The sequence below is a fragment of the Oreochromis niloticus genome, linkage group LG3 (genome assembly GCF_001858045.2).
Source record: "Oreochromis niloticus isolate F11D_XX linkage group LG3, O_niloticus_UMD_NMBU, whole genome shotgun sequence".
NCBI lineage: Eukaryota > Metazoa > Chordata > Actinopteri > Cichliformes > Cichlidae > Oreochromis > Oreochromis niloticus.
The window spans coordinates 45,768,709-45,792,333 of NC_031967.2; the positions used below are offsets into that span (position 1 = coordinate 45,768,709).

Below are 23,625 nucleotides of genomic sequence, written 5' to 3' on the forward strand. Positions count from 1 at the left end.
CGGAGGGGCACACAGTCATGAGGGAGGAATCTTACCAGGCAGCCATCAAGAGGATGGTACATTTTGGTCAAAAGGGGATTTTAAAACAGCAACAACAATCATGTAGGCTGATACATTTATATGATGCTAAACTGAAACTAGAGGGGCAAAAGTGTGCTAAGAAATATCCCCCACACCATTGCAGCACCACTGCCAACACTAAGGCAGGATGGATCTGTCCATCCAAGTTCATGCCACATTTTGAATCAAAACAAATCATGTCAAGACTCAGACATTTTTCCAGATTTATAGTCTTCCAGTCATTTTGGTGAACCTGTGCAAACTTTAATCAGCAGTTTCTAATTTCAGACCATCCGTACAAAATTTAAGATCACCTTCTGTTTGATCTTCAGCAAGTCACCTTGCTGAAGTGAGTGACACCAGAGGGCAGAGTGGAACTGTGTTTAAATGTTCACATAAAAAAGTAGGGCGAATTTCTGGACACCTTTTTATCTCAGGGTTAATCATTTTATATCAGGTTAAATCGACTATGAAAGCTGTTGTTTCCCACCAGCCCAAGTATCTTTGTTTTAAAGTGCTGTAGTTGCAATTTGATGAATAAATAAATAGTTTTTTCTTCCCCCAAACAGTCACTGCTGCGAATAGCTTGTGTCAGAATCATATTTATAACATTATTATTGTCATAGCAGTTATGTGTCTTAGAGATACTTCTTGGTACAATTTGAATCATCAACAGAAGAAAAAAAAACAGGAACAGGAAATACCAACCTACATTTTGTCAGTCGTATTTCAGTCTGATGCTCTCGCAGTCAGCAGCAAGACATCATGGAGATTACAACTCTCAGCATTCGACTTTGTAAGTATTGATTCCACCAATCAAGCATACAGTTGTCACATACGTTTGATGCACAGAATTTCATTTGTCTCTTCAGTTTTGGTCTTCATGGCCGTTCAAGCTGACTGCAGTAACTTTACTGGTGAGTTAGAAGAAATATATATACAGTATTTTGTTACCAATATATACAGAAATGTTTAGATTGCTAACAATCCTGTAATACTGAGAATAATTTTTAATGACAACATGTTGTAAAGTGAATTTAAAACAAACTTCCTTCAAAAGTCTTTGAGGGTCTGAAACGGTTAATGATTTGCATTTAATTCAACAGATCCAGATTCTGCCAGTATAAACCTTCACTGGTTGACAATCTAGCAAATTTAGCACTTTTTTTGTTTTGTAATAGTTATAAATTTTGAAAGTTTTTCTTTTCTTCTATTAAGACGAGATAATTTATTTGATTGCCTTCTTTCTTCACATATTTCTCTCAGGTGCAGTTTTTCCTCGCATTGTCCCAAACAAACTTCAGTTCTTTGAACATGAGTCCGTCTCTGTACATTGTGAGGTAGATAACAACATCACTCAATGGAGAGTGAAGTGGAAATCCCATAAAATAAAGAACGCTTCCCACACAACAACATCACCCTGCATAATTTATCCCAGTTTCGAAAGTTACAGTGGAGAATACTGGTGTGAAACTGAAGATGGAATAAAAAGTGAGGCTCTCAACATCACTATGACTGGTATGTTAAGTAAATATCATATATATATATATATATATATATATATATATATATATATATATATATATATATATATATATAATGATTAGTTTTAAAGTGTTACCTTGTATAACTGGACTCAGTCATAGTAAGCATAGTTTATAATACAGGGCTTGACCATTTTGGTTGTTTCAACACTTTTCACAAAAAAAGAAGTCAGATTTTTTATTATCATAGTCAGATGTAATAATTTAAAATAATATAATAGCTATGAAGTAATTCATAAAATATATTTTCATCACACTTCCCAGCTGGTTCTGTAATCTTGGAAACCCCGACCCACCCTGTGAAGGAAGGAAATGAGGTGACCCTTAACTGTAAAAACAAGGAGACTCAGTCAGAATACATCACTGACTTCTACAAAGATGGCGTCCCTCTCGGGACCTGGAATCAAAGCAGCATGACCATCAAAAATGTCTCCAGGTCTGATGAAGGACTCTACAAGTGCAGCATTGATGGAGCAGGAGAATCACATGAGAGCTGGTTAGCTGTTTTAAAACAACATCATCAAGGTGATTTAGATTTTTTTTTTTTTAATATATCCCAATTTTGTATCATTTGTCTTTTTTCTTTTCCACTTTAATACTTTCATGTTCTTTCCAGCACCTTACAATAAGACTGATCTTTCACATGAAGTCCCTAAAATATCACATGATGAAGTCCCTAAAATTCCACATGATAAACTCCCTAAAAACCACATTCTGCTTTGGACTGTTATCTGTGCTTTATTGGTGGCTCTGTTGGTGGTGGTAATAGTCCTGGTTCTACATATGAAGCACAAAGGTACAGAAAAGTTGTCTCCCAGAAACAGATTTTAAATTAATTTAAATTTGCTTTTACAGTAGCACAGGGGTGGGGAACTCCAGGCCTCGAGGGCCGGTGTCCTGCAGGGTTTAGATATCACCCTGGATCAACACACCTGAATCAAATGATTAGTTCATTACCAGACCTCTGGTGAACTTAAAGCCATGTTGAGGAGGTAATTTAGCCATTTGAATCAGCTGTGCTGGATTAAGCACACATCTAAAACCTGCAGGACACCAGTTCTCAAGGCCTGGAGCTCCAAACCCCTGCAGTAGCAGAAAAGCAAATCTTTTGACTCACTGTACTAGATCGAAACAACCTTAACAGATTGTTTTCTTCAAATGTATTAGCTGTCAGTTTTGATTATTATATATCATTACATAAATATTCACTTATCCTCTTTACTACACTTGACATGAGTACTCCGGACATTTTTTTTTTTTTTTTTTACATTTCAGTGCGACAAGACACCACTGACCTACATCAAGCGAAATATGATGTGGGCAGAAAAGAAAGGAAGCAGAAAAGTAAATATTTTATTTAGTCATTTATATTTTATAAGGGCTTTAAACAATTAAAACAGTATATAAATAATGTGTGAACATTTTTTTTGTTAGATGGAGACAATTCGGATCATCCAGATGATGTCCTGTATGTCACTATTAAAAATCACTGGAAGAAAAAAGGTACACATCCACACACACATACACACACATATATATATATATATATATATATATATATATATATATGTATATATATATATATGTATATATAGTAGGGGTGCAACGATGCACAAAATTCACGGTTCGGTTCGGTTCGATACTTTTGTGTCACGGTTCGATATTTTTTCGATACAAAAAAAATGTTCATGTCTTTTTAATTTGTCATTTATTAAAATTATAAATATATATTTTAACTCAAAAGTACAGTTTTTAAATTTAATGTTGCTGAAACAACAAAATAATAAAAAATAAATAAATCTATCAGATCGAGGAATCACTCATCTTTGGAAAAGAGAGTTTATTACAGAGAAATGGCTCTTTCCAAAATAAAAGCTATACTATACGCTTCTTCTGGGCTATATTCTCAGCAGCATATTAAACATATCAGGTCCCCATGAGGAGAATCATGTGCTAACGGCTGTCTAAATGACTCGGGTAAAGTTTGTAGCATGCGTGCTTGTTGTTTTTGTCTGCTTCCACTTGTCTTTGCACTAGGATGATGTCGGCGTAAATGTGCAGTCATATTCATTGTGTTCCCACTAGTGCTGTCAGCGTTAATCTTGTTAAAATGACATCAACGCCATAACGCGGCAAATCTCCGTTAACGAGTTACCACGGATCGCCCCGAGCGTGGGGCTGGACGGCGTCAACACGTTAACAAGCTAACTGCGCTAACACACTAGTTCCCACCAATTGAGCATTGCGTGGCACATCCGACATACTGTTTTACTTTTGTCCATGACGCGCTTACCATCAGGGTCATGCTTCACATGAAAACCAAGATAGTTCCAAACGCCAGATCTGAATGAGGGTGGGGGAGGTTCGATTTTGGGTATGACCAAATCAAGTTTCTGGGATTTTTTGTTTGGATGATCTAACATGCATCAAGAAAAAAAGAGAGTTTATTGATATATTAACAGATACTTTTGTTTCCAACACAGAGACAAAATTGTCCAGAGCAGACATGAATCCATGCTGTCAAGAGGGGACTGTCATCTATTCTTCAGTCAAGTGAGCCTCATACATAGTGTATTTGTTGGACTCCTATTAAACCATGGCATGAGGTTTGCTAACATGATGCCCTGAAATTACAGGAGGGTGATTGGAGTAATTTGCTAACAGCAAATGAGAAAATGAAAAACAGAAAATTAAAAGACAAAATGATGATTGATATTGTTGTTTTAAGCATCAAAGAAAAATGAAAAAAAAAATAGCCTCAACACTTATCTCATAAAGATAACACTTCCCTAAATGGCACATTAAGGGTTTTTTAATGTATTTATGAAATTGATATTATGTTCCTATGTACTTTTTAAAAATGACAGCTTTTCTGTATCTCTTTCTTCAGTCATTGTAATGTTAAAAAGCAACAATAATAAGGGACAAATTAAGAAGAAATAAAGAAATTACTGTTTTTTTGTTTTTGTTTTGTTCTGATAGCAGTAAATCTAGTCTTGAGGTTTTATTGAATACTGAAATCACAGGGTGGTGCTTGGAGTGGACTGAAATTAACTGACAACCTTGGTCCTTTGGTCTTTCCCATACTGAAAAGAAATAGGAAAAACTTATAAAAGACTTGCATCAGCTTTAGCTTGCTTCATATAATGGATCATATAAGGCTTATATGATTTACTCATGAAAGTGGCCACTTTCTCATTACTTTCATATATTGTTTTAGTAAGTATCTAAAATATACAAGTTTCATTTATATAACTTTTCAAGGGATCTTATATCTTTTCCATATGGGTTGAACCCTCAAAGAACAAAATGTCAGTAAGTACAAAAAGTACAGAAACCACTTGGAGAACCAAAGATATTTTAGTTCCAGTAAATAGTGTTTTACTATCATTTCCTCAAGTTCAAACAATGTCTTCTTTCAAAAAAAATCTTTTATCAATCTATGTTTCAGTGTAAAGAGTAACTTATGTCTATTGTTACACATACATACAAACTTTATACCTTTGAAAATGCTGCTGCGTTTTCTAGCACAGTTGTAAAGTATGTGAGCAAGTGGGGCATCTGGCCGAGACCTCCCCACCCACACACACACACCTCCTCTATACTCGTCTCCATCTATTAGTTTCAGTTAAACCACTTTGTCTTACCTGCTCAGTTTGTTAACACAGCTGAAGATACTATGCATATGACCACAGGTTCTGGCTCCTTTTGAATACATTTACTGTGGTTAGCTACCAATATAACAGCACATTGCTTTTATATGTTTCCATTGACATATTAAACCACTGGCATCTCTTTAGATACCATACTGATTCTGCAGGGTGTTTGTCTGAAACACAAACTCAAATTTAGTTCAACCCACAGTAACTGACACATAAACTGACACTAGACTGTAAAATTATCTTATTATAGTTCTCTTAAGCATTTATTAACTATAGCAAAACAAAGCACTAAACATGTCAGTTTTTTTTCTCACACAGTACAGGGTGGGGGTATTACAAAGTGCACCCTTTGTTTATGAACTACCATAACCTTTGATTTAATACTTAATTTTATGAAAGTCACTTGGATGAGTGACGCTACATCCAGATGAACAAAATCAACCTTTAGTGAACTTTAAGGGTCATCGTGCTTCCCTCTAATGAGCCACTTTGGGAAGTTATATATATGCTTCGTGCAGTCCACTTATGCATGGGCCTGACAAAACACTTAAACAATTAGGTAGGTGAGGTAGCCCCAAAAGACATAAAAGCATAAGTGTTTTTGATTTTAAGTGGTATTTACAGATGCAGAAACAAATCTAACAGCCATCATGTTACTCCAGAAATTTTGAATGGTGTTACAGGTGATTATCTTTGACAAGTGTTATATGAGACCAGGCTGTAGTCAACATTCATCAAAACAAATTAGCAGTGAGCAGAGAAGTTTGGGAAAAGTGTGTGGAGTCCCAGCCACACATCTATATCCCAAGTACAAACATCACAGTATATGCTGAGCAGGATAAATGATGTTTTTTTGTTTCTCTTTAAAACTGTCACATGGAGGTGACAGGTAAAAGAGGCTTAAATGACTAATCAATAAATTACAGACGTTGTTTTTCTACACAAGACTAATATATCATAAACATGTGTGCAGGAGAGTGTCATGGTCTGTGTGTGGCAGGCAGGAACGGAGGATCCAAAATGCAGACTCCAGGAGGCAAACATGAACTCAAACTCAGCTTTAACACTGCACGGCAGAAAAACTAACAAAAATCAGAATACAAAATAACTAAACAGGCAGGCTGACAGAACACAGGAAAGAATGATGGAGATCATGACACTGAACTGAGGAAAACACAGACAATAGCTGTGTCCCAATTCAGGGCCTGCATCCTTCGGAGGACCCGGCCTTCGCAGTTTACGTGGGCCGCGTCCTCCTAAGAGGACAAGAAGCTGCTCGGGTTAACTAGCAACCATGATACTAACCACTGGAAACATTTCATACAGCGTAGTTTGACAGAAATGAGGGAGAAATTGTTTTTGGTACATCTGTTTGTTTTTATATGAGCTTTGTTTGATTTGAAAAGTATCTGAGGCTGAGACCATGGGACTGTAAAACATGATTGTTGGGCTTCATTTCTGTACTGAACAGTCATTTTAAGATTAGTTAGTAAATAACAATTAGCTAATGTTATTCATGAGACTAAAGTCATCTCACTTTGGTAATGTAAATATAATGTGGCCAATATTAAAGTTTTTATTATATTAATCATTATAAGGTATTACAGCAGTGAACTTGAACTCTGTGTCAAATACTGAGCTTTAGTAAAGATTCAAGTTGCATTTATTCAAATTTCCAATCACCTTAAATCTTCACTCAGAGACAAGAATCTCTGACAGTATATATATAGATGTATTATATATAAGAGACAAATATTGTTCTTTTAATATGTTGGCATTACAAAATTTTTCTGAATGCTTATATATATGCGTAAAAAGAAAATTTACAAGCTGTGATAATTGTTTCTGATAAAATGAAGAGTAGACTGTAAACAACGGTAGATTGGTGGGTAATAAGCAAGCGAATAATGCAGAAAACAGAGATTTTTAGATGGGAAACTATTCCTGAAAGAAAGAGAGAGAGAGAGCTCTGCAAGTGTGATTTTATCGTGGTGGAAGCGAAACAGCAAAAGTAAGAGGGAATTCATGACAATGTTTATGTGAAGCGAAATGTGAAGCGTAGTTTGGATCTTCTTTTGCTGCTGGTTCAGTCAATATTGTTTGGAGAAAGATGAAACCTGGAGCTTCAGAATCTAGCATAAAAACGACGTGAACACAAAGTGCGGACCCGCTGACGCATCAAAATCAGTGGGCTGTCGGCTACAGCTCACTGATTCTGATGCTTCGGTGGGTCAGCACTTTGTGTACACGGAGGTACACGGATTTTTGCAGAATCCGTGTACCTGCTCTCATTTACTCTTTTAGCTGTTTGGTGGTTGTCGAAATTTTGTGAGGGTTAACCTGAGATTCTGGCGTTTTGGGAAAAATAAATTTATATTTAAAAATCATTTTAGGATTTTAGTAATTCGATATCACGTTATCCAAGCTAGAATCCATTTTAATTGATAAATTGATAATCAATACCCACCCTTAATGACGGACATAGGATGAGCATGCTGCCATTAAGCCGTGCATACCGGGCTGAAACCTTTGGTACTATCTCAGTCTCACCTGGACACCGGCCCTGGTTCTTCGGATTGAATCCCACCGGTATGTACATTAGCATTCACTTAGGTGAGGAACACACAAAAGGAGGAGGAAAAGTTTCCCTGTGACTGTCCCAGCTGTCAAAGTAGCTCTCCACTGAATCTTTAATGTGCAACAGCGTGCTCCGATTGTAAATTTTAGCAGCAGAAACAAAGTCTAGACACAAAAAAGTAAAAATAATATTGCAAGCGACAATCTGGTCTTTAAGTGATGACGTGATGAATCCTGCTTCTGGGCCCAAACTACTCTGCGTTTAATAAGGCTGTTGTGTTTTTAACATGTTTTAATGATTTGTATCTTGTTCTATTTAATCTAAATAAGCCCCTAAAAACAGTCAGTGATCACTGTCGGCCTCTCTCGGTTTTTATTACCTCTAATCATTTTAAAGCTCAGTTTTTAAAACCTTACAATGTAACTACAGCCCAGCCCATGCAGCAATATATTAATGACTAACCTCGTATTGTGGATGGATTATCTCAGTTATCTCAGATTATCTCCCCTGACTGAAGTTCGGTCCGTTTACAGCATCCTGCCATGCGACTGGATTTGTCCCTAACCTTCGGGAACCCTCACGTTAACTTTTATCAAGTGGAAAAAAGTTAGCGTTCATCCTCCAGCTTCACTGTTTATGTTATGCTAACATAGCTGTGTTGCTAGCGATCACGTAGCACATCATTATATACCAGCTAGCCAAACTTCAGTAACCCTACAAATGTCACTGTTGTTTACTTTCCTGTCTTGAGGCTCTGCAGAGCTGTTCGTTTTAATTTGTTTCAGAAATCCCTCAGTCGAACATGGTATATTATATTTAGATGGAAGCTAGCGTGCTAACTCCCTGCTAACGTCTAACTCCATTAAATTTCATATATTCAGTTTTCATGGATGCCTAGATGTTAAATTTAATTGTTACACCTGGTAGAGCAGCCACACTGATCATTTTATTACAGATGAAAGAATTTAGACAGTGATACCACAGTGATCGTGTGACTTAGGGACCTGCAGCTGAGTTTGGACCCAGGCACGGCTAATGACATCAGACTTAAAGACCAGATAACCGCCAGTGAAAAACTATACCAGTGAGCTGCACAAGCGGCGAAGCCAAACACAGGCACCATCTTGTCCAGTGATGATCTTAAAGACATAAAGACCTGGATGGCCTCCATCTTCTAAATTCAGATAAAACTGAGGTTATTGTACTCGGCCCTGAAAATCTTAGAAATATGGTATCTAACCAGATTCTTACTCTGGATGGCATTACCTTGGCCTCCAGTAACACTGTGAGGAACCTTGGAGTGATTTTTGACCAGCATATGTCCTTCAATTCCATTTGCGCAACGTCTCTACAATTAGAAATATCCTGTCTCAGAGTGACGCTGAATAACTAGTCCATGCATTTATTATTTCTAGGCTGGACTACTGTAATTCCTTATTATCAGGATGTTCTAAAAACTCCCTCAAAAGTCTTCAGTTAAGCAAGAGTACTGACAAGGACTAGAAAGAGAGAGCATATTTCTCCTAGCCCAGCCCATGCAGCAGTGTATTAATGACTAACCTCATATTGTGGATGGATTATCTCGGTTGTTCTCCTGACTGAAGTTTGGTCCGTTTACAGCATCCTACCATCCGAGTGCATTTGCCCCTAACCATTGGGGACCCTCACATTAACTTTTATCGAGAGGAAAAAAGTCCTCCGTTCATTGGCATTCGCCCTCCACCCTCACTGTTTATGTTATGCTAACATAGCTGTGTCGCTAGCGATCACATAGCACATCATTATATAGCAGCTAGACCAACTTCAGTAAACCTACAAACATCACTGCTGTTTACTTTCCTGTCTTCATTTATGTTAGAAGTGATAGCAGAGCTGTTCGTTTTATTTGTTTCAGAAAACTCTCAATCAGAACATGGTGTATTATATTTAGATGGAAGCTAGGGAGCTAACTCCCTGCTAACTTCCACCTCTGTTAAATTTCATTCTATGGGTAATTGATATTTTTAATGTAAAAATATATCCTCTTGCCCATGCCCTTTTTTTTTAAATTCTTCAAGCTCCGGTCCTCTACCAGAGGCCTGGGAGCTTGAGGGTCCAGCTCAGTATCTTAGCTGTTCCTAGGACTGCGCTCTTCTGGACAGAGATCTCCGATGTTCTTCCTGGGATCTGCTGGAGCCACTCGCCTAGCTTGGGAGTCACCAGATGTAGTGCTCCGATTACCACGATTCAAGATTCAAAGTGTTTATTGTCATGTGTACAGAAGAAATAGCATTTCTCTGTGCAATGAAATTCTTCCTTTGCTGTCCATACACAAATGCCAAGTTAGGTATGGTTGAAGGAACAAGATAAATAAGGATAAAAACAAGAAAACAAGACAACAAGATTAAGGAGCTTGGAAAGAAAAGCGTCTGGACTTCTTGAGTCCAGACAACAAGATATTAAGATTAAATAAATGTCTTAATATAAATGGAGAGAGGGAGGTGTGGGGATGTCTCCTTAGACTGATGTGTCTGGAGGAGAGGGAGTCCACGGTGAAGATACTGTCTTTTTCCCCACACCATGACACCAGACCAGCCGCCTCTCTCCTGTAAGCTGCTTCGTCCCCTCCAGTGATGCGACCGATCACTGCAGTGTCATCCGTGAACTTCAGTATGATGTTGTCTCTGTTGGAGGCGACACAGTCGTAAGTGTACAGGGTGTAGAGGATGGGGCTGAGGACGCAACCCTGTGGAACTCCAGTGTTTGTGGTAATGCTGGCTGAGGTCCTGTTGCCGATCCTGACAGACTGAGGCCTGCCAGACAAAACGTTCTGTAGCCAGTCACAGAGGGTGAGGTGCAGACCGAGTATAGACAGTTTGTGGATGAGTTTGTGAGGGATGACTGTGTTGAAGGCGGAGCTATAATCAACAAAGAGTACCCTGATGTAGGAGTCATTATTTTCCAGGTGGGAGAGTGAGTAGTGAAGAGCAGCAGCGATGGCGTCTGACGTGGACCTGTTGGGCCGGTAGGCTTACTCCAGGGGGTCCAAAGTGTCTGGAATATTGTTCTTAATGTAGGGCAGCACCACTCTCTCAAAACACTTTGCAATGATTGGAGTGAGTACAACTGGTCTGTAGTCATTAAGGCAGGTGGCTGGGCTTTTCTTGGGGAGAGGGATGATAGTTGTGGTTTTGAGCTTGTGGGAATGATGATCTGACTGAAGGAAAGGTTAAAGATATAGGTGAAAACATCAGCCAGCTCATTAGCACATGCTCTAAGGGCCCGTCCAGGGATGTTGTCTGGTCCTGCTGCCTTGCGGGGTATGATCTTCCTGAGGATCTTCCTCAGGACCTTGTGCACTTGGTCTCCCGCTGGCAGGGGAGAGGGTCGGGTAATCTGAGGGTTGAGGCTTGTACCACTGTTACCTTCACCCTCCACATCTTCTCGAGCTCTTAATAAAGCGCCTTTCAAAAGACTCAAGGACACTGTACACAAGCAATAACAACAACAAACATAACAATTTACAAAATAATAAGGATCTTCTCTCCAGTTTCTCTTGTTCCTTCTTCCTTATGTTACCATCATCCAGTATAGCTACATTTATCACTACGGCTGTCTTCCTCTGTCTATCCACCAATATGTCTGGTTGGGTAGCCATCACCAGTTTGCCTGTCTGTATGTGAAAGTCTTAGCTCAGTCATTCTAGAGCACCCTAGGGGACGTCTAACATTTTGACCTCAGGAATTCCAGGCCGTATCCGGCACAGATGTTTCTGTATACTATGCCAGTCACTTGGTTATGGCGTTCCATGTATGCCCTGTCTGCTAGCGTCTTGCACCCTGCTGTTATGTAGTGGATTGTCTTATGGGTATCTTTACACAGCTTGTACCTTGGGTCTTGCCTGGTGTGATAGACCCCAGCCTTTAAGGATCTTGTGCTCAAAGCTCATTCCTGTGCTGACATGATAAGTGCCTCTGTGCTGTCTTTCAGTCCAACCACTAGTAGGATTTCTGGACGTTAGCAACTTCTTCTATCTGCTGGTGGTAAAAAGCATGCAGAGGCCTGACCTTCCATGATTGCCCTTCTTCTTGCTCCTCCTCTGCTGCCTGAGCTATTAATTAAAAACACTCGGTTGTGGCCATCTGATGTATTCCTGGATGTTTGTTGTCTCATCCTGGTCACTGGGTCTGACACTCACCAATCCTTGCCCTCCTTCCTTTCACTTGGTGTACAATCTCAGGGTGCTGGATTTGAGGCAAAACCCACCATGCACGGTCAGGAGATTCCTCTTCTTGATGTCAGTAGCTTCTATCGCCTCATTTGACCAGCTTATCCCAGCAGGGTAATGAATCTGAATGACATTCCGATGTCATTGCTTTTAGATCCTTGTGGCGTGTGTCAGTGAATCGAGGTTGTGAACACTCCTTGTATACAGCTTGATGTCATCCATGTAGAGGAAGTGACAATTACTCCATTCTATGGTTGTTATCCACAGCCAGTCTTGTCAGTGGTTTGACTGAGGGGGTTAAGGTATATGCTGCAATAGGTGTAGGCTCCTGGGAGACTCCCATGATGCATTGAGTATTTCCTTTCCAGTCACCTTTCTCACTCATTATGTGTTAATAGACCTCTCTGCATCGAATTGTACTTGTTATTAATCTCTGTCTCTCTTCCACAGCATGTCTTTATCCTGTTTTCCTTCTCTCACCCCAACTGGTGGCAGTAGATGGCCGCCCCTCCCTGAGCCTGGTTCTGCCAGAGGTTTCTTCCTGTTAAAAGGGAGTTTTTCCTTCCCACTGTCGCCAAAGTGCTTGCTCATAGGGCGTCATATGATTGTTGGGTTTCTCTCTGTATGTATTACTGTAGGGTTTACCTTACAATATAAAGCACCTTAACCCTCTGGGGTCGACGGACGCGCCAGTGCGTCAAAATCACATGACCATTTTAAGACGACACAGCTACAAGATGGAATGACTCAGAGTCTCCATTTCAACTTGGGTCGAAAGTGCGGACTATATACCAACTAAAAAACTATATACCAGTTTTTGAATTGTGTCGATGGGCCATGTAAAACCAGAGTTATGATAAAAAATACACGCGATTTTTTTCTGAACAAAACAGTGGTGTTTACAGCGGGAAGAACGCTAAAAACTGCTTTTTCTACGGACAGCGCTAGCAAACACTCTCCGCTTGCGAGTGAAAAAAGGAAAAGAAAAAACACCCCTTCCCTATTGGTGTTAAAGTTTACCATGTCAGCCAATCAAAAAAATGATATGGCAACATGTGGCACTTGGTTGTTTAGGGAGAAGGGGAAGTTATAGGAGTGACACCCGCGACAGAAAGCGGCACAAATAACGACTGGCACAAATAATTTGTGTACCTTCTTATTTGCAGCACACCTGATTGTTCTGTAAATAGATTTAAATGGTTATATAAAAAATGCCTGAGGCCTTGGCTGCATTTTTAGGTAAATAGTGCCATATAACTTTGTTGTTTGCAAAACATGTGCAGAATTTTTTGAAATGTACAATTTCTATTTGCATTTCAAGTTATGAAAATGATTCGTTAAACATGTTTGTGGGTTTTACAGTAAAAAATAAACTTTTTTCTGCTCGGATTTTGAATTTTTTGTCTAAATTTAGATCAACTGTGCTAATATAGTATGCCAAAATGAAAAAAATAACTAAAATTTCAGATATTTGAGGTTGTGCTGAAAATAATGATACCAAACAAGGCAAGATAAACAGTTTTTAAAGGTGAAATATAGAGCTAAAATCAAAAGTAGTCAAAAACGGCCAATTATACCCTGGACCCCAGAGGGTTAAGGCATCTGTTGTTTTGATTTGGCGCTATATAAATAGAATAGAATAGAATTGAATTGAATTTCCAAACCCGGCTGGTTTGGAAAGGCTTCACTGTCCCACCAGGAGAGCTGCAGGAGGTGGCTGGAGAGAGGGAGGTGTGGGAATGTCTGCTTAGACTGCTGTGTCTAGAGGAGAGCGAGTCCACGGTGAAGATACTGACAGCTGCTGATTAATGATCAGTGGAAACTGAAAGGCTGACAGGAAGTCGTCTTTACTCTGCAAGATAATTCTTCCACAGCTGATTTCTAACTGATAACTGATCTCTAATCTCTGTCTGTCTCACTTCCTACAGCTGAGTTATAAGTAGCTAAATCAGTCACTCTTTTTAGTAAAGACATGGATCCATTATTGACCTTTAGATTTGCTTGTTTGTATTCATGGCTCCTATAATGTTTGCGTTGAGTGAAGGTTACAAAGAAGAACTGGAGGAATGAAACTGAGATGAAACTGCAGACAACAGTACAGTTCAAGGTGTGTAAAAATTTCAAAACTCAGGTTTTTTAGTGATTATCAAAGGTATAGTTTTACCATACAATATGACAGAGAAACCCCCAAAATCAAAAGGTTCTCTGTGAACAATGTTTAGCAACAGTGTGGAGGATGAATGAGCTTTTAACAGGAAGAGGCGACCAACAGAACCAGGCTCAGAGAGGGACTAAACAACGAACCTGAACACAAAGGCACAGAGAGTGGAGGTAACATGAAGGAGTATAAGCAGGGAGAACAGCATGGAGGAACACAGATGGACCAGTAACAAGCAGGAGAAAACACAGGGCTAATATAGACACAGGAGCAATGAAGGAATGAGAAACAGGAGGGAGACACAGCTGAACAAAGTGAGTATAATGAGAGACAATGCTGAATGCACTGACATAAGACATGGACCTTCACAATAAAACAGGAAACACAACATACATGCAAAGACACAGACTCAGAGACACGAACTGAAAACAGAGAGAACAAGGAAACCAAAACCTAGGAACTAGAAATCAGAAAACATAACCAGGATAAACTAAAGCACAAAGATAATTTTGTGAGGCCACATCGAAAAGACTCGCATGAACTTGCCAAAGTTGTACAAGTTGGGCCTCCATCACTTGTGTCCAGATCACAAGCTGGACTGCCACGCTGCTCCGTCTTTTTCACTTCCATTTCTGTGTCTGCGCATGCGCGGTGTGAGAGGTTGTGTTAAATCAGCTCGTGGATCTGCTTCAACTGTGCGATACCCTCACGAGGGGCGACCAGGATTTCAAACAGGTCTGATTTTCTTGTGACCAAACGATTGCTGATTGGGAGTTGGTCGTAAGGTGTTAATCGCTTCTGAATTATTTTTTTTCTTTTCATACCGCGCCCCCCCTGCAATGGCTCTGCGCCCCCCTAGGGGGCGGGCCCCACACTTTGGGAACCTCGGGATTAGATAGATCCTGAGGCAGAGCCAGGACATGATGAAGAGATTATGTCTCCTGACTGTTTTGGAAAGGCTTCACTGTCCCACCAGGAGAGCTGCAGGAGGTGGCTGGAGAGAGGGAGGTGTGGGGATGTCTGCAGCCTGGTGAGCTGCAGAAAATGCATGGATGTAGTCTGAGTAATGAACCCTCTGGAGATTATACACAGATGAAGACACATAGCAGAGCAGAGTCTAAACAACAGAGGTAAGTAGGACAGCAGATCCCTTTGATTTAACCACATGTTAAAGAACAAAGTGACTGAGAAGATCATTGGAAACTCTCTTCCCTCCATCACAGACACGTATCAGACCTGCTGCATCCACAAAGCCACCAGTGTTGTGGAGGACCGCACACACCCCTCACACACACTCTTCACCCTGCTGCCTTACACACACACGCACACACACACACGCACACACACGCCTTCATAAATCAAGTTACTTTTTGCATTTTGCTCAGTCTTTTGCACAACCCACTGTTGCAGTAGTCTGCCACCTAGTGGCAGCCAGCTCTTTGCAGGCTGTTTCTATCTATGCTTATTACACAGAACCTTCCTCAGGTGTTTCCAAGTAATAATTAGACACTTTTTAATTTTGCCTTAATAGATTATTAATATGCTATTAAATAGAAATGGACAGCTTTGCATTTTGCAGCTCTGTTTCCTGCTTATTACACAGAAACTACTACAGGTAATTGAGTTGTAATAACTTAGAAATTACCACATTGTTACACTCTTGTTTCTCCCTTGTTACCTATGATTACCACTTTAGTACCAAGATGTAATAGAAATATGCTACCGATTATTGAAGCTAGGGTTAAGGAGGTGAGCAGTGAGCAGCAGTATGGCTTCATGCAGGGAAAGACCTCTACAGATGTGATGTTTGTTCTGAGAGTGTTGATGTAGAAGTTTAGAGAAGGTCAGGAAGAGCTTATCTGCGTCATTGTGGATCAGAGTAAGCAGATGATTGACTGCAGAGAAAGGAACTGTGGTGCTGCATGTGGAAGTCAGCAGTGGCAGAGAAGTATATGTGGGTGGTGTCAGCAGTGGTGAGGTGTGCAGTAGGAGGGACAGATGGTTGAAGGCGGAGGTGGGTGCTCCAGGGCCGTGCAGAGATGTTTGAAGGGGCCGGTGCACAAAGTTAAAAAGGGGCACACAAAACCAGGCGGAAGAACAACAACCCACATTCATCAAGAATCTAATATGTAATTACATCATACTATATCACTGTGATCAGGTGGGGACAATGCAAAGCAAACATAGCCTTTGTTTTACCTGATGTTGATTTTGAGCGTTTGTTGCTGCTCCTGCTGGGCAGGGCTGTGTTGATCTGAGACCGTAGACATTAAATAGTCCATAGGAGAGATGGTAGCTGATTAAACAAGTGTTATGAGATAATAATAAAATGCAAAGATTGGTGACAGCGCTTGGAGTCACAAGGCAACAAAACTGTGAGAAATAAACTAGACTCTGCCTGTGACTCACTCTTTGCCTCTCTTCCTCCTTCCATCTCCTCATCTCATCTATCACTCTCCACTTGCTGTACATCTGAGAACAAGGGACAGTTTACTATTGAATTAATCTATTATTTAATTATCCACACTTAAGGACTCTTGCACCTAATCCATAATAAAGTAATAATAAAAAAATGTTATAGAACCAAAACATTGTGTTTAGTATTGTTTTTATACCTCTGCAATGCAACAACTGCTACATGTGTTATTGTTACCTGTGCTCTTTTTAATGCAGCTGGTGAGGGATCCACTGTCTTTAGTAGCCTCACACAGCTCCTGTCACTGTTTCCTCCTCATGTCCATACAGGGTATCTAATGACCTGTCATAAAATCAGCTAATGAAACTCTGCTATACAGAAGAATTTCAAAAACCTTCTCACTGACATCAATGGATTTCCTCTCTCTCTTAAATTGCAGATGACATGTGAGTAACTTATGAAAACAAAGGGCAGAACAGGAGTACATTTGATAAAATCCTGTCACGGGGACCCCAGTGAATAAAAAAAAGAGCGGAGTTTCACACAAATCAGTATCACAACATAAGAGCATTAAATTTAGTCCCTGCCAACATGTGCCACGAACATAAGTTATGCTGTGAATTTTCACATTCATTACACTTAATTTATAAATCAATTCAACCCACTCTCCTCTTTCTGCAAACTACCATTTTATTCCACACACGCATACAAGTAAACTATCACACGATCAGCTGACTTCTTCCATTGTTCTGAAAAACTTGTCATAAGTCCTACAGCCACTAGAGGGACTTATTGTCTGTCTTATGCTGATAAGGGGAACTGGCTCAAAGGACTGATGCTGATATTTTTCTTCAAAACAAAGTCTCCACATTTAATGTTGGTTAAGACCAGCTTATCTGCACTTTCACATTTCAACAAATCAATATAAATCCCTCACATGCTGCATGTCTTGTCAATGGGTTGATAGATATCATCTGACTAGCGCACAAATACAGACTATTAGTGCCTGTATGTGCTTGTCCGAATCCATCTTGTGGTCAAATTAATGACATTATGCGTTAATTTCTTGTGAATAATATAATTATGCATCTCGGTCAAAAACTGAGATCTACTGGGATTTTACCACAAAATCACCTATATAGATTACAGAGAATATTCCAAAAGAGCACATTCCAGTCAGAGGCAGTTCTGTGGGTGAAAATGGTTTATTTATATTAGAGGTTAGAAGAGAAAAGCCAGACTGCTTCAAAATAATAGGAACTCGACAGTAACCCAACAAGTTGTTGCAACAAAAGTATGCAAAAGATCACCTCTGAAGACACAAGACATCAAACCTACAAGCAAATGGGCTACAGCAAAACAAGACATGCTGAAAAACTTTAGACTTTCCTATATGTGAACATTGGCATCCTCGAAAGAGTGGCCTTTATCCTTAAGATGCAGATGAACTGCTGAGTCTTGTCCTGTGGAGGTGGCTCTTCTATGTTGTGCCATACGCTTGTGAAGTGGCTGTTTGATCTCTCCAATGTAGAGGTCTGGGCATTCCTCACTGCACTGTACAGCATACACCACGTTGTTCAGTCTGTGTTTCGGAGTTTTGTCTTTCGGGTGAACCAGTTTGTGTCTGAGTGTGTTGCTGGGTCTGAAGTACACTGGGATGTCGTGCTTGGAGAAAACTCTCCTGAGTTTCTCTGATACACCGGCTACATAGGGGATGACAATGTTGTTGCGTCTGTCTTTCTTATCCTCCCTCGCTGGTGTCTGATCTTCTTTTCTGTGCCTCTTTGCTGACTTTATGAACGCCCAATTAGGATAACCACATGTTTTCAGTGCTTCCTTTACATGTGTGTGTGTTCCTTCTTTTTCCCTTCAGGCTTAGAGGGAACATGTTCTGCCCGGTGGTGTAGGGTCCTAATTACTCCAAGTTTGTGTTCCAGAGCGTGATGGGAGTCAAAGAGGAGGTACTGGTCCGTGTGTGTGGGCTTCCGGTAAACTTCAGTGTTGAGGTTGCCATTCTCTTCAATGTGCACAGCGCAGTCCAGGAAAGGCAAACAGTTATCCTTAGTGTCTTCCCTGGTGAACTTGATGTTTTTATCCACGGCGTTAATGTGCGCAGTGAAGGATTCCACTTCTTGAAAGAGGCCATCTATGTCCACTGTGAGCGACCACCTTTGAACAGAGGTGGTGGTTTACGACACCAACTGTCTGCCATCTATAATCCAGTTTTGAGTTCCCTCCCCAGACGCCTTAACGCCCACTCACACCCTGGGCCATCTGACCTCAGGAAATCACATGACAAGGTGGGGCCAGGTTTCACAATGAGCTCACCCGAAACCCTGGCTGATTAGGTCCCACACCCGCTTTCACACCTTGGCTCATGTGATTAGAGGATCACCAGGGGGTCCTTTGTCCCTCCTTGGGGGGATACTCCCACTGGGTTTAAATCTGGGACTCTCGGCCATTTGACCTTAGAACTGAAGAAGCTTCTCGGATGAGAGGTGAAACGTCTTCAAGCAACTTAAAGAAGTCCAGACGCTTTTCTTTGCAAGCTCCTTTGACTACGATGACCTGGATGACTGAGAACCTTCACAGACATTTAGACTTTCCTACTTATCCCACAGAGGTCTGAGGGATCTTCAAGTCACATTCTTACTCTCTCTGCGAAAAAGAAAGCTAAATGTCAGTGAGCCCAATACAGCAGCACCGTCTACTATAGTTGTTAGATCACAGTGGAAGATTCATTTCAATTTAATTTGTAGAGCACCAAATCACAACAAATGTGGCTTCAAGGTGGTTTATATTTCAACATAAAGACCCAGCAATTAAAAAAATTTAAAAATACTGATTAAATGCAGAATTGTGTATAAACAATGAAAAGAGCAGCGAGTAGAAGAAATACTCCTATTTCTGGGGTGCTGGGGGCTTCCCATGATGCACCATGGCAGCAAGACTAAGAGAAAATCCATGGTCCCCTGATCCAGACATAACTTTAAGCTTTATCAAAACATTTTTAGCCTAATCTTAAATGTAGAGAGGGTGTCTGTCACCCAAATCCAAAGTAGAAGCTGGTTCCCTATAAGAGGGGCCTGAAAGCTGAAGACTCGGCCTCCCAGTATGAATTGAAAATATAAACAGTTTGTGAAAACAACATTCAAAGAACAGCTGCCGTGAATTGGACAATTTAATTGCAGTGGTCGGTGAGGATGTTTTTCAGGTGCTTCTTATATTTCACTTGCTGTTCCCTGTGAAAAATGTTTATTGATTACTGAAGAAAAGATGACTGATTGTTTTAGTTCTCTACAAAAAATGTGAAAGGGATCTTCCCTCCAATCCACTAGATGTCTGTTTAAATATTGTAGGATGTTGTTCTTATTATTGGTAGGGAAGATACACTGGGTTTTTTTTTTGTTTTTTTTGTTTTTTTACAAAGAGTGACTTTTTCTAACATAACAAAACTTGCAACTGGATATTCTTTGCCAATCACCCACTGGCATCCCTAAAGTTCTGATTATGCACCTTTTGGACTGTTTGAGTTATTACTGAGAAGACATCATGACACCTTTAAAAAATTCTAACAGCTGAGTGGAACAAAACAGAAGTACAAGATGTGTGTGTAGCTTAAGAAAAGCAGATGTGGTCTGTCTGGTAAGTCACGTAATGACTGTCGATTTAAGAGTAAGGAGCTTATTTAAGTCTAACAGTGAAACCTCTGCCTATCATCTTTGGTTTATCTATGCAGGACACTATGTTTAGGAAGGGGCACATTTCATTACTAGAAACACAAACAGGGTCACATATTGTTTAAGCCTGAAACGGTGGTATGATGCAGACGTCAATGATACGTGGCAACTAGAACAACTAAGGCAGAACTTGGCTGATGACCTCAAGCGGATTAACAACACTGCACTCCCAGGGAAACTGAAGCTCTGGTGCTTCCAGTTTGGGTTATTACCCAGACTACTGTGGCCGTTGACAATGTACGAGGTCTCACTCCATCATGCCAATCGACTAGAGAGGCTAGTGAGCTCCTACGTTAAGAAGTGACTCGGACTTCCTATATGCCTCAGCAGCGTTGGACTCTACAGCGACGGGATACTGTCATTGCCTATCCCTAGCTTGGATGAGGAGTTTAAATGTGCAAAAGTGAGGCTTGAGATGTCACTCACAGACTCCTGGGACCCCATAGTGAGAGGCACTGCTCCCAGCAAGGGGAGGGGAGGAAGTGGACCCCAGCCACATTTGTGCTACAGGCGAAATCCGCTCTTCGGCATCGTGATGTGGTGGGTCACGTCCAACAGGGCAGAGGAGGATTTGGTCTTGGCGCAGTAACACCTCGGTGGCAACAGGCATCTGTAACCAAACTTCGAAAAATGGTGGTGGAGGAGGTGCGTCGACAGGAGGAAACAGGCAGACATGCCAGAGCCGTGGCACTGGCCAAGCAGGGTTGCTGGATGAATTGGGAGAGTGTGGAAAAGAGGAAACTCTCATGAAGTGAAATCTGGGGCATGGAGTCTAATAGACTAAGTTTCATCATCCGAGCGACATACGATGTGCTACCTTCCCCAATAAATCTGCAGCTGTGGTTTGGAAAGGACCCATCCTGCCCCCTGTGTACAGTTCCAGCAACACTCAAGCACATCTTGGTTGGTTGTAGGACTAAGCTTACTCAGGGCAGATACACATGGAGACACAACCAGGTCCTCAGGGGTCTAGTCGAGAAAGTTGAGTGCAAAAGAAAATCCATTAGCGCTCAACCTTTCACGAACCAAGAGGAGCGTCAGTTTTCATCAACATTTGTCCAGGAAGGAGACAAGCCGAGGACGAGCCCCTCAACCTGGGCCTGCTGAAGGCCGCCAGGGATTGGCAGATGCAAGTGGACTTGGATCAGAGGGTAATTTTTTCCCACAGAGATCGTAATAACAACTTTGTGATCAGACCTCGTCCTTTGGTCTAACTCCCAAAAACCTGCGTACATCATTGAGCTAACGGTACCATGGGAGGAAGCAATTGAGGAAGCGTTTGAGGGTAAGAAGCTGCGGTATGTCAGCTTGGCAGAGGACAGAGGCTGGAAGATCAAGGTGTGCCCGGTGGAAGTGGTGTGCACGGGCTTTGTTGCCAGTACAACAGCAAAACTGCTTAGAGAGGCTGGGATCAGAGGACAGGCGCAACGGCAGGCTATAAGAGAACTAGCTAACACTGCTGAGAGGACCAGTCACTGGCTATGGTTAAAAAGGGCTCACATCACTTGGGCAGCAAAGGCAGTCAGCTAACCGCGAGAGAAAAGAAATATTCTGCTCTTCTCCCCTTTTCGAAGGAAGTGGGGAGGTAGAGGATACAGCCCGATCCGGCGGGGAGGTGTGGGAAGCCAGATCGGGTGCCCTCCTTCCGGCTCTAATCTCTGCTCCCTCCTATCTTGTCCCTTTTGTCTTACTTCTCTCTGTCACCTTTTCTATCCCTTTGAAGAAGTAGGGCTCCATAAATGCTAAAGAGGTCAGCATTATTTCTCAGTTGCAGTGAATAGATAGAAAATAAACTGTAGGAAAGTAAACAGAAGAAAGAAGAAGAGAAATAACAAGTTAACATAAACCAGTGACACACTCCAGGGCCTGATCAACCCTGGCAGGGCCTCCTTGATTGAGGGTGTCTAGTGATGATGGCCGAAACACCTGATGAATCCAAGGTCCACTACTGACGATGTGCCCCAAATTTTAAAATGATAAGCTATATCAGATCTCTAATCCCTAAACCTAACCAAGGAAGGAAAATGGCAGATAAGCCTGGGTAAAAGACCGAATTTAAGCCACAGAGTATCATCATCCTCTTGTGCTGTACTTTATTAGGTTCAGAGTTCATTTGGTCAGAAAAATGGGCAATAATATATTTATATCTACTGAGAAGTGTAAACTGGCTGACTGACAGCAGATGGCAGAGTGGAACTGCATGTAAATATTCACATAAAAAAGTAGGGTGAATTTCTGAACAATTTTTATCTCAGGTTTATTCATTTTATATCAGGTTAAATCGACTATGGAAGTTGTTGTTCCCCACCAGCCCAAGTATCTTTGCTTTGAAGTGCTGTAGTTGCAACTTGATGAATAAATTAATACTTTTTTTCTTCCCCCAAACAGTCGCTGCTGCGAATAGCTTGAGACATTAACATATCTATTACATTATTATTGTCATAGCAGTTATGTGTCTTAGAGATACTTCTTGGTACAATTTGAAATCATCAGCATCAGAAAATAAAATAAACAGGAACAGGAAGTACCAACCTACATTTTTTTCTGTCGTATTTCTGCTCTCGCAGTCAGCAGCAAGACATCATGGAGATTACGACTCTCAGCATTCGACTTTGTAAGTATTGATTCCACCAATCAAGCATACAGTTGTCACATACGTTTGATGCACAGAATTTTATTTGTCTCTTCAGTTTTGGTCTTCATGGCCGTACAAGCTGACTGCACCTTTGCTGGTGAGTTAGAAGAAATTTATACAGTATATTGTTACCAATAAAAACAGGAATGTTTAGATTGTAAACAATCCTGTAATACTGAGAATAATTTTAAATGACAAAATGTTGTAAAGTGAATTTAAAATAAGCTTTCTTCAAAAGTGTTTGAAGCTCTGAAACTGTTAATGATTTCCATGATGATGATTTTATTTTTTTATGGCTGACAATCTCGCAAATTTAGCACGTTTTCTTTTTTGTTTTTTTTAAATAGTCATGAATTTTGAGAAAATTTCTTTTCTTCTATTAAGACGAGATAATTTATTTGATTGCTTTCTTTCTTCACATATTTCTCTCAGGTGCAGTTTTTCCTCACATTGTTCCAAACAGACTTCAGTTCTTTGAATATGAGTCTGTCTCTGTATATTGTGAGGTAGATAACAACATCACTGAATGGAGAGTGAAGTGGAAATCCCATAAAATAACAAACACTTCCTACACATCAGCATCACCCTGCATAATTTATCCCAGTTTTGAAAGTCACAGTGGAGA

At 40.6% G+C, this 23,625-nt stretch overlaps 1 long non-coding RNA gene across 2 annotated transcripts; it reads left to right on the forward strand.

Annotated features, from left to right (window-relative positions):
• The first annotated feature begins 761 nt into the window (after positions 1-761).
• LOC109199628 (uncharacterized) lies at positions 762-23,625 on the forward strand. 2 transcript variants are annotated; one of them, XR_002059947.1, is made up of 3 exons: positions 762-856; positions 933-977; positions 23,433-23,625. It is a non-coding gene; the product is annotated as an uncharacterized LOC109199628 (long non-coding RNA). The 2 variants fall into 2 exon arrangements; XR_002059952.2 differs by lacking the exon at positions 23,433-23,625 and adding an exon at positions 1,327-1,489.